Source organism: Prionailurus viverrinus, chromosome A1, assembly GCF_022837055.1.
Source record: "Prionailurus viverrinus isolate Anna chromosome A1, UM_Priviv_1.0, whole genome shotgun sequence".
In the NCBI taxonomy this organism is placed as follows: Eukaryota; Metazoa; Chordata; class Mammalia; order Carnivora; family Felidae; genus Prionailurus; species Prionailurus viverrinus.
In genome coordinates this window covers 59,355,458-59,369,363 of record NC_062561.1, presented here as the reverse complement: position 1 = coordinate 59,369,363, position 13,906 = coordinate 59,355,458, and the positions used below count along the sequence as shown (strand labels likewise).

General features: G+C 37.1%; 1 long non-coding RNA gene across 1 annotated transcript in view; it reads right to left on the bottom strand.

The window, feature by feature from the left end:
* The window catches only part of LOC125150527 (uncharacterized), a 313,734-nt gene that overhangs the window by 222,795 nt on the left and 77,033 nt on the right, over positions 1 to 13,906 (bottom strand). Inside the window, exon 2 of the long non-coding RNA XR_007146442.1 lies at positions 11,519 to 11,699. This is a non-coding gene — a long non-coding RNA (uncharacterized LOC125150527). The remainder of the gene's footprint in view (positions 1 to 11,518; positions 11,700 to 13,906) is intronic.

Below are 13,906 nucleotides of genomic sequence, written 5' to 3'. Positions count from 1 at the left end.
TGGTAAGAAATAAATATATATACAGTTTCAACATTCTTTGGAATGCACATAGAGTAAAGGAGCTTAAGTTATGTAGAAATGTGTTGTCCTCGCAATGATGCCCACTGCATCATCTGATATCTTTTATAATATATAGTATTGCGCAATCAAGTTACAAATTAATACATATGAATGAAAGAGAAAATTTTAGGAATCTGGTGACTTCTGAGCATCACAAGCACAATTAAAAATGACACACGTTTTCTCTTTAGGCCACATACCGAGAAGAGTCATATATATTACCCAAGAAATAAGATGAAAATTAAAAAAGAATATATATATATAGATATGCCAGGACAAGGCATTGTAAAGTAACTTTTACCTTCAAGTATATTGTAAATGAAAAAATATTCAGCTTCTAAGTGTTCTAAGTGTTCTAAGTCCTAAAGTACTTCAGGAAATATTTATCGGTACATTTGACCTCATAAACAACTTCCTTAACTGTAAAACACAGTTAGGCTATACATGTTTAATTACTTCAATAAAGTATGTTGGGTGTTACAAGCAGAACTAAACATGCAGAATCTAAAATACTTTAAAAATAGTGTCAGAACCTAGAGCTTTAGATGAAATAGGGAATGAAATGTACACATCGTAATGAGACAATACAAAAAAGAGTTATTAGTCACCAGGGCTTGGCCATGATAGACTCAGCTGTCAAATAACAAAAATATTAAAGTTCTTCAGTTTCATGCTAACTATCATTATTGAGAACATTAGGAGAAAAAGAGCAAGCATAGTTTGGAACCAGAGAAAACTACACTGTAATTACTACATGTTATGATTAAAACAAATCGCCAACTTCAAAACTCAGTTCTTTCTTGTAAAAAATGGAAAAGACTACCTCACACAAGTTGATTATGCTGGGCTTTATGTTGCTTTTTGGAAAGAGCCATTTCTGCCCTGTTATATATACTTCCAAGCTTTTATTAGCCAGGGTAACGTTTTGGGCAAGCAATATGAATTCTAATTCAATTGGCTTTAATGGAAATGAAATGTATTATCTTACTGAATTGAAAGTCTAAAAGGAGAACCAGGCCTCAACTAGGGCATATGTGTCTCAATACAAGTGACAAGGGCAAATCCATGCACTGTTAAGTTTAGGATTTCAATATTACAAGGTTTGGGCCCTTCTCCCCACCTTGCCATCCTTAACAGCAGACATTCAACCAGGGCTCCATAGATAAAAAACACCATTATGCTCATTGATTTGGAAGATTGTGATGACAAGAAGTCATGTGCCCAGCAGAAGTTATTCAGAAGTCATATTGAGAGACATTTACGTTTCAGACACTGTAGTGGGAGAGATTCTAAAATCAATCTGCATACCAAGACCCTGCAATGGTGAGTGTAGGCTTCTTACCAAGTCACTTTGGTGTCAGGTTCTTGACACCAGCTTTTTGGAAGCATAATGTGGGTTAACAAAGTATAACATTGGCTACAATGTTTCTAAACCTGATTTCATACCATCAAATGTTTCTGAAAATTCTATGAGATAACTAATAGTCTTTGATGAATTATTCTGATTAAATCAGACAACATCTTAGAACAGTAACTGATATAGATGGAAAATCTGTTCAGTTAGGCTGACAGTAATAAATCACGCACATTTTAACTCCTGGATTTACGAAGGTAAACCATGTAGTAATTTTCTTGGAATAATCCATATATATTCTGAAAAAGGGAGATAATATAATTTCCCCCCTAATCAGGTGAGAGAAGAGTGAATACCTCAAGAAAGTCTCATTTTATAAAGAAAAAAGGAAAGTTAAGGGATATTTGAAAAGTAAATAATGGGTCAACTGGAAATGAGTTACTGCAGAACTAAGCAGACTTAAAAGCTTTAATGTTTTTTGAGTCATCCCTCATTCCCTAAAACCATACGCATTGTCTTTTTTTTTAAATTGTCTTTTAATGTTCGTTATTTTGAGAGAGACAGAACGTGAGTGGGGGAGGGGCAGAGAGAGAGGGAGACACAGAATCTGAAGCAGGCTCCAAGCCCCAAGCTCCAAGCCCAACCTGGGACTTAAACTCACAGACCAGGAGATCATGACCTGAGCCAAAGTCGGATGCTTAACAGACTCAGCCACCCAGGCACCCCATATTCATTGTCTTAAAGACACTCCAAATGCTAATATCCTCTACCAGTTTCCTCTTTATAATGAGGCTTAAAATTGACAGGAATTGTTGGTAAACTTCAATGAAAATAAATATAATCTTGAAAATCATGATGACGAGATGATGATGGCAATGATGATAACAGGAAAATGAAGAGGAGTAAATAATTGATATGAAAAACTTCTATTTAATTCTTGTTTTATATAAGGTACTTGGAAGCTGTTTGAGGTGCCCTGATGGAAATAATATAAAAGACAAATTTTAACAGACTTATCGAGATATTTTTATATCATGCAATTTCCCAGCTATAGTGTATAATCTGAACAGTTTTAGTACAAAGAGCTATGCACTCATTATCACAATAAATTCTTGAATATTTCCTTTCTCTCAAAATGGAAAACATGTACAAATTAGTTGCCATTCATTCCCTCAATCCCCAGGCCTAGGCACCATAAATACAGTTTTTTTTTTCTCTATCTATTTCCTTATTCTGGACTTCCAATGTAAATGGAATCATATAGCATGTACTTAACATAAGCATTATAAGATTTATCCATGCAGAAACTGTTTCTTATTTTATACATTTAACATTATGGTTACACAATTATCAATAATAAGCAAAATACAGTATTAAAGATATTAAGGCTGGGTTAGTCTAATGATATTCTAATGAGGACATTTAATTGAATAGCGTATAATTGTATTCAAAATATTTTTTAAGTTTCTATTTAAATTCCGATTAGTTAACATACAGTGTAATATTAGTTTCAGGTGTAGAATTTAGTGATTCATCACTTACATACAACACCCAGCGCTCATCACAACTAGGGCCCTCCTTAATACCTATCACCCTTTTAGCCCATCGCCCTGCTACCTCCCTCCATCACCCTTCAGTTTACTGTCTGTAGTTAAAAGTCTGTTTTATGGTTTGTCTGTTTCTTCCCCCACCCCATATTCATCTGTTTCATCTCTTAAATTCCATGTCAAAATATTTTCTAATAATCTTTGTCTCAGGTGGTTAACAATTTACAAGTCTGACAAGTTTAATGCTTTACAGAATGTGTTTGCATGTTCCTTAATAGATTGTGATTTCTTGAAAAAACAGATATTATGACTAATTCAGGTTTTTTACTCTCATAATACCCAGAATTATGCTCTGTTCAAAATAAACACTCAGGAAATGTTTATTAACTTGCTCAATATATCAATGCAATTACCTGTAATGTATAAAGATATCCCCTACTTTTCAAAGCCCCTTCACTTTTTTGAAAGGCCTACCTTAGAACCTGTTTTTCCTAACCTAAAGCAATTCAAAAAGGATTTTTACCTTTATGAGAAAGGGTAAAAAGCCAAAATAGTGTTCAGTGTTTGTCCTGCAGGGAGCCATTAGAGAGGCAGTGTTCACCCTAAGCAGTGACAGCAGCATCACCAAGCTCCTTCCCTGGAACTACACCCAACATCTCAGCATCAAGCTGCCACAGCTTTGAACTGTCTCTGAGCATCTGCATTTTATCTCAATGTATTTTAGCACGATGTGTCCTAGAGTATCGGAAAAGCCTAAGAGATGTTATTTTTTGAGTGTGGGAAAGTTCAAAACATTTTTCATGTAAATTCATTATAATTGCTCCTTTGTTTTACAGCATTTTGGCTTACAGTTTCATAGGAACACTAACTTTTGGATGGCCAGAAAAACCTGTACTGTTAATCAAAAAGTACTTTTGAAAGTCATAATTCTCCGACATTAAGTATATTGACTCACTTCAGGAAAAAACAATATGTTCTCAGTTTCTTTTAGAAACATACCATCTGCAACATTTAATAAAATAAGACTTTTTTCCAAACTTAGTAATGGAATCCGCAGGAGACACTCAGATGCTCATTGGGTATTATCAGCATGGTGAGCACATAATTATGAGAAATTAAGTCAAAGAGTTTGGCACAATTTATCTGGTTCTTCCTGTCACTGATGCTCGCAAGGTGAATATGACAAAGGAAACAAAAGGAGGAGAGAGGCAGTAAAATAGAAGTGGCCATGTTGAGTCTATGACTATTGCTTTTTGAAATTTAACATTGAATCTGTCCATACTATAGTAAAACAAAAATGAATCCAATAATACAGAAACACTGCCTACATAATGTCTGCTTAGTTTTTTTAAACAAATAAAAATACTACTAGTGTCATTGTGTAGAACTACTGCTTAGTAGGACTCTATGGTAGCAAAAGAATTTATTAGACAGGGCAGTAAAATTAGATAAGTGCTATAATTTTCTCTAACATTCAACATGTATTTATAAGGCTTTTGTGGGAAATTACTATCCATTATCAAATGATCTATCGCACATTATTGAAAGATGCCATGTTCAGGTCCAAATTCAATCATGCCACTAGAAACAGAGGTAACGGAGGCTCTTAGCAAAAAATAAAAGCAAAAAGAACAAAAAGCTTAAAAAATGTTCTGAGAGTTTATTTTTATTTTTTTAACCTTTTTATTTATTTTTGAGAGGGAGAGACAGAGTACGAGCAGGGCAGGGGCAGAGAGACAGTGAAACACAGAATCTGAAGTGGCTCCAGGCTCTGAGCGATCAGCATGGAGCCTGACATGGGGCTTGAACTCATGAACCACAAGATCATGACCTGAGCCCAAGTCAGATGCTTAACTGACTTAGCCATCAAGGTGCACTTTAAATGGTTTCTATTTATTAACATGAACAGCATTTTGAGTACATACAATATAATTTTTTTCATTAAGGTAGATTTGAAGTGGTCTTTAGGAGGAAGTAATTGTCACTTCTAAACAACCATTAATTTAAAATATAATTAGTTCATTTTTCAGGTTTTACCAGATTAATACATGCATAGATGGACACACCTCCAAGCCCATAGAGATGCATGAATAATTAATTATTAAGAATAATTAATAGTCAAACATTCCTGTGAAAGTCCAGGGGAACTAATGCTTAGTAACACCCAGTGAGTTGTAGAAAACTATTCAAATTCTCAGAGAAAAGAGTTTAGAGAGGAACACAGTGGCCATTTTCATAATTGGATTAATTCAATAGTTCCTGGGTTGGATGGTGGGCTTACAGATGTATGTTTTGTAATTACTTTTCAAAATCGACATAAATATGAAGTATAGTCTTTCATACTTGTCAAACATTACATAAATCAATTAAAAACAAAACACACACATCTATATGTATATGCACACCAGATAAATATAATTCTTTAATAGAAATGATTTTTAATAGAAGTTATTCTATTTTTAATAGAAATGATTTTTAATAGAAATGATTTTTATTTTAATCTTTTGCTTCAGAATAGAAGTTAAGAGACAATGGAAAGGAGTTTTATTTTTTTTATTTTTTATTTTTTTATTATTTTTTTTAATATATGAAATTTATTGTCAAATTGGTTTCCATACAACACCCAGTGCTCTTCCCAAAAGGTGCCCTCCTCAATACACATCACCCACCCTCTCCTCTCTCCCACCCCCCATCAACCCTCAGTTTGTTCTCAGTTTTTAACAGTCTCTTATGCTTTGGCTCTCTCCCACTCTAACCTCTTTTTTTTTTCCTTCCCCTCCCCCATGGGTTCCTGTTAAGTTTCTCACGATCCACATAAGAGTGAAATCATATGGTATCTGTCTTTCTCTGTATGGCTTATTTCACTTAGCATCACACACTCCAGTTCCATCCACATTGCTACAAAAGGCCATATTTCATTTTTTTCATTGCCACATAGTATTCCATTGTGTATATAAACCACAATTTCTTTATCCATTCATCAGTTGATGGACATTTAGGCTCTTTCCATAATTTGGCTATTGTTGAGAGTGCTGCTATGAACATTGGGGTACAAGTGCCCCTATGCATCAGTACTCCTGTATCCCTTGGATAAATTCCTAGCAGTGCTATTGCTGGGTCATAGGGTAGGTCTATTTTTAATTTTCTGAGGAACCTCCACACTGCTTTCCAGAGCGGCTGCACCAATTTGCAAGAGGGTTCCCGTTTCTCCACATCCTCTCCAGCATCTATAATCTCCTGATTTGTTCATTTTGGCCACTCTGACTGGCGTGAGGTGATACCTGAGTGTGGTTTTGATTTGTATTTCCCTGATAAGGAGTGACGCTGAACATCTTTTCATGTGCCTGTTGGCCATCCGGATGTCTTCTTTAGAGAAGTGTCTATTCATGTTTTCTGCCCATTTCTTCACTGGCTTATTTGTTTTTCGGGTGTGGAGTTTGGTGAGCTCTTTATAGATTTTGGATACTAGCCCTTGTCCGATATGTCATTTGCAAATATCTTTTCCCATTCCGTTGGTTGCCTTTTGGTTTTGTTGGTTGTTTCCTTTGCTGGGCAGAAGCTTTTTATCTTCATAAGGTCTCAGTAATTCATTTTTGCTTTTAATTCCCTTGCCTTTGGGGATGTGTCGAGTAAGAGATTGCTACGGCTGAGGTCAGAGAGGTCTTTTCCTGCTTTCTCCTCTAAGGTTTTGATGGTTTCCTGTCTCACATTCAGGTCCTTTATCCATTTTGAGTTTATTTTTGCGAATGGTGTGAGAAAGTGGTCTAGTTTCAACCTTCTGCATGTTGCTGTCCAGTTCTCCCAGCACCATTTGTTAAAGAGACTGTCTTTTTTCCATTGGATGTTCTTTCCTGCTTTGTCAAAGATGAGTTGGCCATACGTTTGTGGGTCTAGTTCTGGGGTTTCTATTCTATTCCATGGGTCTATGTGTCTGTTTTTGTGACAATACCATGCTGTCTTGATGATGACAGCTTTGTAGTAGAGGCTAAAGTCTGGGATTGTGATGCCTCCTGCTTTGGTCTTCTTCTTCAAAATTCCTTTGGCTATTCGGGGCCTTTGTGGTTCCATATGAATTTTAGGATTGCTTGTTCTAGTTTTGAGAAGAATGCTGGTGCAATTTTGATTGGGATTGCATTGAATGTGTAGATAGCTTCGGGTAGTATTGACATTTTGACAATATTTATTTTTCCAATCCATGAGCAGGGAATGTCTTTCCATTTCTTTAAATCTTCTTCAATTTCCTTCATAAGCTTTCTATAGTTTTCAGCATACAGATCCTTTACATCTTTGGTTAGATTTATTCCTAGGTATTTTATGCTTCTTGGTGCAATTGTGAATGGGATCAGTTTCTTTATTTGTCTTTCCGTTGCTTCATTGTTAGTGTATAAGAATGCAACTGATTTCTGTACATTGATTTTGTATCCTGCAACTTTGCTGAATTCATGTATCAGTTCTAGCAGACTTTTGGTGGAGTCTATCGGATTTTCCATGTATAATATCATGTCATCTGCAAAAAGCGAAAGCTTGACTTCATCTTTGCCAATTTTGATGCCTTTGATTTCCTTTTGTTGTCTGATTGCTGATGCTAGAACTTCCAGCACTATGTTAAACAACAGCGGTGAGAGTGGGCATCCCTGTCGTGTTCCTAATCTCAGGGAAAAAGCTCTCAGTTTTTCCCCGTTGAGGATGATGTTAGCTGTGGGCTTTTCATAAATGGCTTTTATGATCTTTAAGTATGTTCCTTCTATCCCGACTTTCTCAAGGGTTTTTATTAAGAAAGGGTGCTGGATTTTGTCAAAGGCCTTTTCTGCATCGATTGACAGGATCATATGGTTCTTCTCTTTTTTTTTGTTAATGTGATGTATCACGTTGATTGATTTGCGAATGTTGAACCAGTCCTGCATCCCAGGAATGAATCCCACTTGATCATGGTGAATAATTCTTTTTCTATGCCGTTGAATTCGATTTGCTAGCATATTGTTGAGAATTTTTGCATCCATATTCATCAGGGATATTGGCCTGTAGTTCTCTTTTTTTACTGGGTCTCTGTCTGGTTTAGGAATCAAAGTAATACTGGCTTCATAGAATGAGTCTGGAAGTTTTCCTTCCCTATCTATTTCTTGGAATAGCTTGAGAAGGATAGGTATTATCTCTGCTTTAAATGTCTGGTAGAACTCCCCTGGGAAGCCATCTGGTCCTGGACTCTTATTTGTTGGGAGATTTTTGATAACCGATTCAATTTCTTCGCCAGTTATGGGTCTGTTCAAGCTTTCTAATTCCTCCTGATTGAGTTTTGGAAGAGTGTGGGTGTCAGGAATTTGTCCATTTCTTCCAGATTGTCCAATTTGTTGGCATATAATTTTTCATAGTATTCCCTGATAATTGTTTGTATCTCTGAGGGATTGGTTGTAATAATTCCATTTTCATTCATGATTTTATCTATTTGGGTCATCTCCCTTTTCTTTTTGAGAAGCCTGGCTAGAGGTTTGTCAATTTTGTTTATTTTTTCAAAAAACCAACTCTTGGTTTCGCTGATCTGCTCTACAGTTTTTTTAGATTCTATATTGTTTATTTCTGCTCTGAACTTTATTATTTCTCTTCTTCTGCTGGGTTTAGGCTGCCTTTGCTGTTCTGCTTCTAGTTCCTTTAGGTGTGCTGTTAGATTTTGTATTTGGGATTTTTCTTGTTTCTTGAGATAGGCCTGGATTGCAATGTATTTTCCTCTCAGGACTGCCTTCGCTGCATCCCAAGCATTTGGATTGTTGTATTTTCATTTTCGTTTGTTTCCATATATTTTTTTAATTTCTTCTCTAATTGCCTGGTTGACCCACTCATTCATTAGTAGGGTGTTCTTTAACCTCCATGCTTTTGGAGGTTTTCCAGACTTTTTCCTGTGGTTGATTTCAAGCTTCATAGCATTGTGGTCTGAAAGTATGCATGGTATAATTTCAATTCTGGTAAACTTATGAAGGGCTGTTTTGTGACCCAGTATATGATATCTTGGAGAATGTTCCATGTGCACTCGAGAAGAAAGTATATTCTGTTGCTTTGGGATGCAGAGTTCTAAATATATCTGTCAAGTCCATCTGATCCAATGTGTCATTCAGGGCCCTTGTTTCTTTATTGACCGTGTGTCTAGATGATCTATCCATTTCTGTAAGTGGGGTGTTAAAGTCCCCTGCAATTACCACATTCTTATCAATAAGGTTGCTTATGTTTATGAGTAAGTGTTTTATATATTTGGGGGCTCCGGTATTCGGTGCATAGACATTTATCATTGTTAGCTCTTCCTGATGGATAGACCCTGTAACTATTATATAATGTCCTTCTTCATCTCTTGTTACAGCCTTTAATTTAAAGTCTAGTTTGTCTGATATAAGTATGGCTACTCCAGCTTTCTTTTGGCTTCCAGTAGATGATAAATAGTTCTCCATCCCCTCACTCTCAATCTAAAGGTGTCCTCAGGTCTAAAATGAGTCTCTTGTAGACAGCAAATAGATGGGTCTTGTTTTTTTACCCATTCTGATACCCTATGTCTTTTGGTTGGCGCATTTAATCCATTTACATTCAGTGTTATTATAGAAAGATACGGGTTTAGAGTCATTGTGATGTCTGTATGTTTTATGCTTGTAGTGATGTCTCTGGTACTTTGTCTCACAGGGTCCCCCTTAGGATCTCTTGTAGGGCTGGTTTAGTGGTGACAAATTCCTTCAGTTTTTGTTTGTTTGGGAAGACCTTTATCTCTCCTTCTATTCTAAATGACAGACTTGCTGGATAAAGGATTCTCGGCTGCATATTTTTTCTGTTTAGCACACTGAAGATATCACGCCAATTCTTTCTGGCCTGCCAAGTTTCAAAAGAGAGATCAGTCACGAGTCTTATAGGTCTCCCTTTATATGTGCGTGCACGATTACCCCTTGCTGCTTCCAGAATTTTCTCTTTATCCTTGTATTTTGCCAGTTTCACTATGATATGTCGTGCAGAAGATCGGTTCAAGTTACGTCTGAAGGGAGTTCTCTGTGCCTCTTGGATTTCAATGCCTTTTTCCTTCCCCAGTTCAGGGAAGTTCTCAGCTATTATTTCTTCAAGTACCCCTTCAGCAACTTTCCCTCTCTCTTCCTCCTCTGGGATACCAATTATGCGTATATTATTTCTTTTTAGTGTATCACTTAGTTCTCTAATTTTCCCCTCATACTCCTGGATTTTTTTATCTCTCTTTTTCTCAGCTTCCTCTTTTTCCATAACTTTATCTTCTAGTTCACCTATTCTCTCCTCTGCCTCTTCTTTTTTTTTTTTTTTTAATTTTTTTTTCAACGTTTATTTATTTTTGGGACAGAGAGAGACAGAGCATGAACGGGGGAGGGGCAGAGAGAGAGGGAGACACAGAATCGGAAACAGGCTCCAGGCTCTGAGCCATCAGCCCAGAGCCCGATGCGGGGCTCGAACTCCCGGACCGCGAGATCGTGACCTGGCTGAAGTTGGACGCTTAACGGACTGCGCCACCCAGGCGCCCCGTCTCCTCTGCCTCTTCAATCCAAGCTGTCGTCGTTTCCATTTTGTTTTGCATTTCGTTTAAAGAGCTTTTCAGCTCCTCATGACTGTTCCTTAGTCCCTTGATCTCTGTAGCAAGAGATTTTTTGCTGTCCTCTATACTGTTTTAAGCCCAGCAATTAATTTTATGACTATTATTCTAAATTCAGTTTCTGTTATATTATTTAAATCCTTTTTGATCAGCTCGTTAGCTGTTGTTATTTCCTGGAGATTCTTCTGAGGGGAATTCTTCCGCTTGGTCATTTTGGATAGTCCCTGGCGTGGTGAGGACCTGCAGGGCACTTCCCCTGTGCTGTGGTGTATAACTGGAGTTGGTGGGTGGGGCCACAGTCAGACCTGACGTCTGGCTCCATCCCACCACTGGGGCCACAGTCAGACTGGTGTGTGCCTTCTCTTCCCCTCTCCTAGGGGCAGGATTCACCGTGGGGTGGCGTGGCCCATCTGGGCTACTTGCACACTGCCAGGCTTGTGATGCTGGGGATCTGGCGCATTAGCTGGGGTGGGTAGGCAAGGTGCACGGGGGCAGGAGGGGCAGGCTTAGCTCGCTTCTCCTTAAGTGATCCACCTCAGGAGTGGCACTGTGGCAAAGGGAGGGAGTCAGATCCGATGCCGGAGGTTTAGCTTCGCAGAAGCACAAAGTTGGGTGTTTGCGCAGAGCGAGCAAGTTCCCTGGCAGGAACTGGTTCCCTTTGGGATTCTGGCTGGGGGATGGGTGGGGGAAATGGCGCTGGCGAGTGCCTTTCTTCCCCATCAAACTGAGCTCTGTTGTCCGGGGGCTCAGCAGCTCTCCCTCCCTCTGTCCTCCAGCCTTCCCGCTTTCCGAGCAGAGCTGTTCACTTATGACCTCCCAGACGCTAAGTCGCGCTTGCTGCGGAACACAGTCCGTCAGGCCCCTCCGCTTTTGCAAGCCAGACTCGGGGGCTCTGCTTGGCTGGGGAGCCGCCCCTCCGCCCCGGCTCCCTCCCGCCAGTCCATGGAGCGCGCACCGCCTCGCCGCCCTTCCTACCCTCTTCCGTGGGCCTCTCGTCTGCGCTTGGCTCCGGAGACTCCGTTCTGCTAATCCTCTGGCGGTTTTCTGGGTTATTTAGGCAGGTGTAGGTGGAATCTAAGCGATCAGCAGGACGCGCGGTGAGCCCAGCGTCCTCCTATGCCGCCATCTTCCCTCATCCCCTGTTCCTTGCTGTTTTCTAATAATTGGAAAGGAGTTTTAAATGACACTCAGTATATCAAGAAAATACATTTATAAATCCTAGATTAAAATCTGTATACCAACAACTATTCTTTTGAATAAGCCTCCAAAGTATTTATCTCCCTAATTTACACACACATACACACACACACACACACACTCACACACACAAGCAACTGGACTAGATTTGTAACAGAGAGAAGGGTACTGATACATGTGGGAATGGCCACTGAAACTTTATGTATACCAAATTTTAAAGTTAAAATTCTTTCAAAAGTTTTGCTGGTTATCTCTCAGCATATGGATAAAAATGTAGTACTAGAAGTATCTTAATGTGTTACTCAATTTTTTCTCAATGTTAAGTATATTAATATTTTTATTTGAAATATTTTCTTAAGTGTCCAGTTCCCTCTCTCTGGAAATCAAATATAATCTAGCTATTTTCTAATGCTCCTTTTTAGTCCATAATTAAGCTTGCATTTAAATATATTTCCTGGGGTGCCTGGGTGGCTCAGTTAAGCATCCAACTCTTAGTTCCAGCTCAGGTTATGATCTCATGGTTCATGAGTTCACGCCCCATGTTGAACTTTGCACTGACAGTGTGGAGCCTGCTTCGGATTCACTCTCTCTCCCTTTCTGTACCTCCCACATCTCTTCTCAAAATAAATAAATACATCTTAAAAATTAAAAAAATATATATTTTCAATAATATAAGACATTTCTTACCTGTCTTCAAAACATGTGAGAAGAAAGCAGAGTTTGAATAAAATGAAATAAATTATCCTGATTTTAGTGCACAATTATGCGTAGTATCTCTATCAAATTATTTGTGTGTGTTTCACCTTCTGAATAATATTCACCTGTCATTTGTTATGTTATAATATTAATTCTTTTTCTACAGGCAATTGTTAAGTTGGAAATCCTACAAAAAGCCAAAACAAAATTGTTTTTTGTTGAAAATTCTATGTTGAATGCCTATTTGATTACTTTTAAATTTAGATACTTTAAAACAGATATTTATTTTTTAGTAATACATCTCTTACTTTTGTGGCTAACAAATTACCTTTAAAATATTACAGATTTTCCTTCTAATTGCCTTCCACATCACCAACATACATGAGACTATTTGGTGGTAGTTCTGTTTCAAACAATTAATGGCACATTTGTGAATGCCTCATTGTGAGGATTTAAAGGCACTGAAGTCGCTGATTAATTGCATATTGTTTGCCCACTTATCATTTTTCTATACTTGACCTAAGGTAAGTATCAAGTTTTGACTTTCAGAAAAATGTATTTTCACTCAATTCAATTGTATTGATTACATATTTTAATGACTACTGTATCTGTTTCATCACAAAGAAAATTGTCATCCTTATTATCAAATCATTTCTTGATCACTCAGAATAAGATTGATTTCATTCTATAAATTTATATTTTGCATCATAAATAAGTATGCTTCTATTTATACAAAATAAAATATTGTAAAAGAGTTAATTTTAATTTCCATGTGAGCTGCTGAAAATGATATTTAAAAAATTACTATGGTATCCTTCTTGGAGAATCATTTACATTAATTTTCAAGTCTACATGTGACTATGATGATATTAATAAGTGATTCCTTTATTTGTCAAATAATAAAAATGGAAAAATACTAGGTAATATAAGGAATGAAGAAACTCAGAAAGAGACAACACTTTTTTATTCATCATAATTATACTAATGCAACTGATGTCATGAATTATGCTAACTTTATTAAGTGTACATTTTTCATCATAATTCTCTAATCCTCACAGCTATGCATATGGAAACATTCTCCTTTTCTGCATAATTCAAGCTATATTGTTGATCTGTTTTGGCTGTCATCTATTAGCCTAGCCTCTGTAAATCTATTGGAACACACACACACACACACACACACACACACACACACACACAATTATAGACATTCTCATTCCAATACAATTACCCTGGTGACCTAGAGAAATTTTTACATTACTAACAGTATTTGATGAATCATGAAATAATTAATATCATATGATGGAAAATAAGATCTAAAAATATGTTTCATATATATGCATCTCTATAATTTTTATTCCTAGAACACTATCTAAATGTTATATTTAAAAGTAAATAGGTTTATGATTCACTTGAAAAATCACAGTTATAAAAATATATTCTTAGTATATAGAATCCATGTTTTTAGGA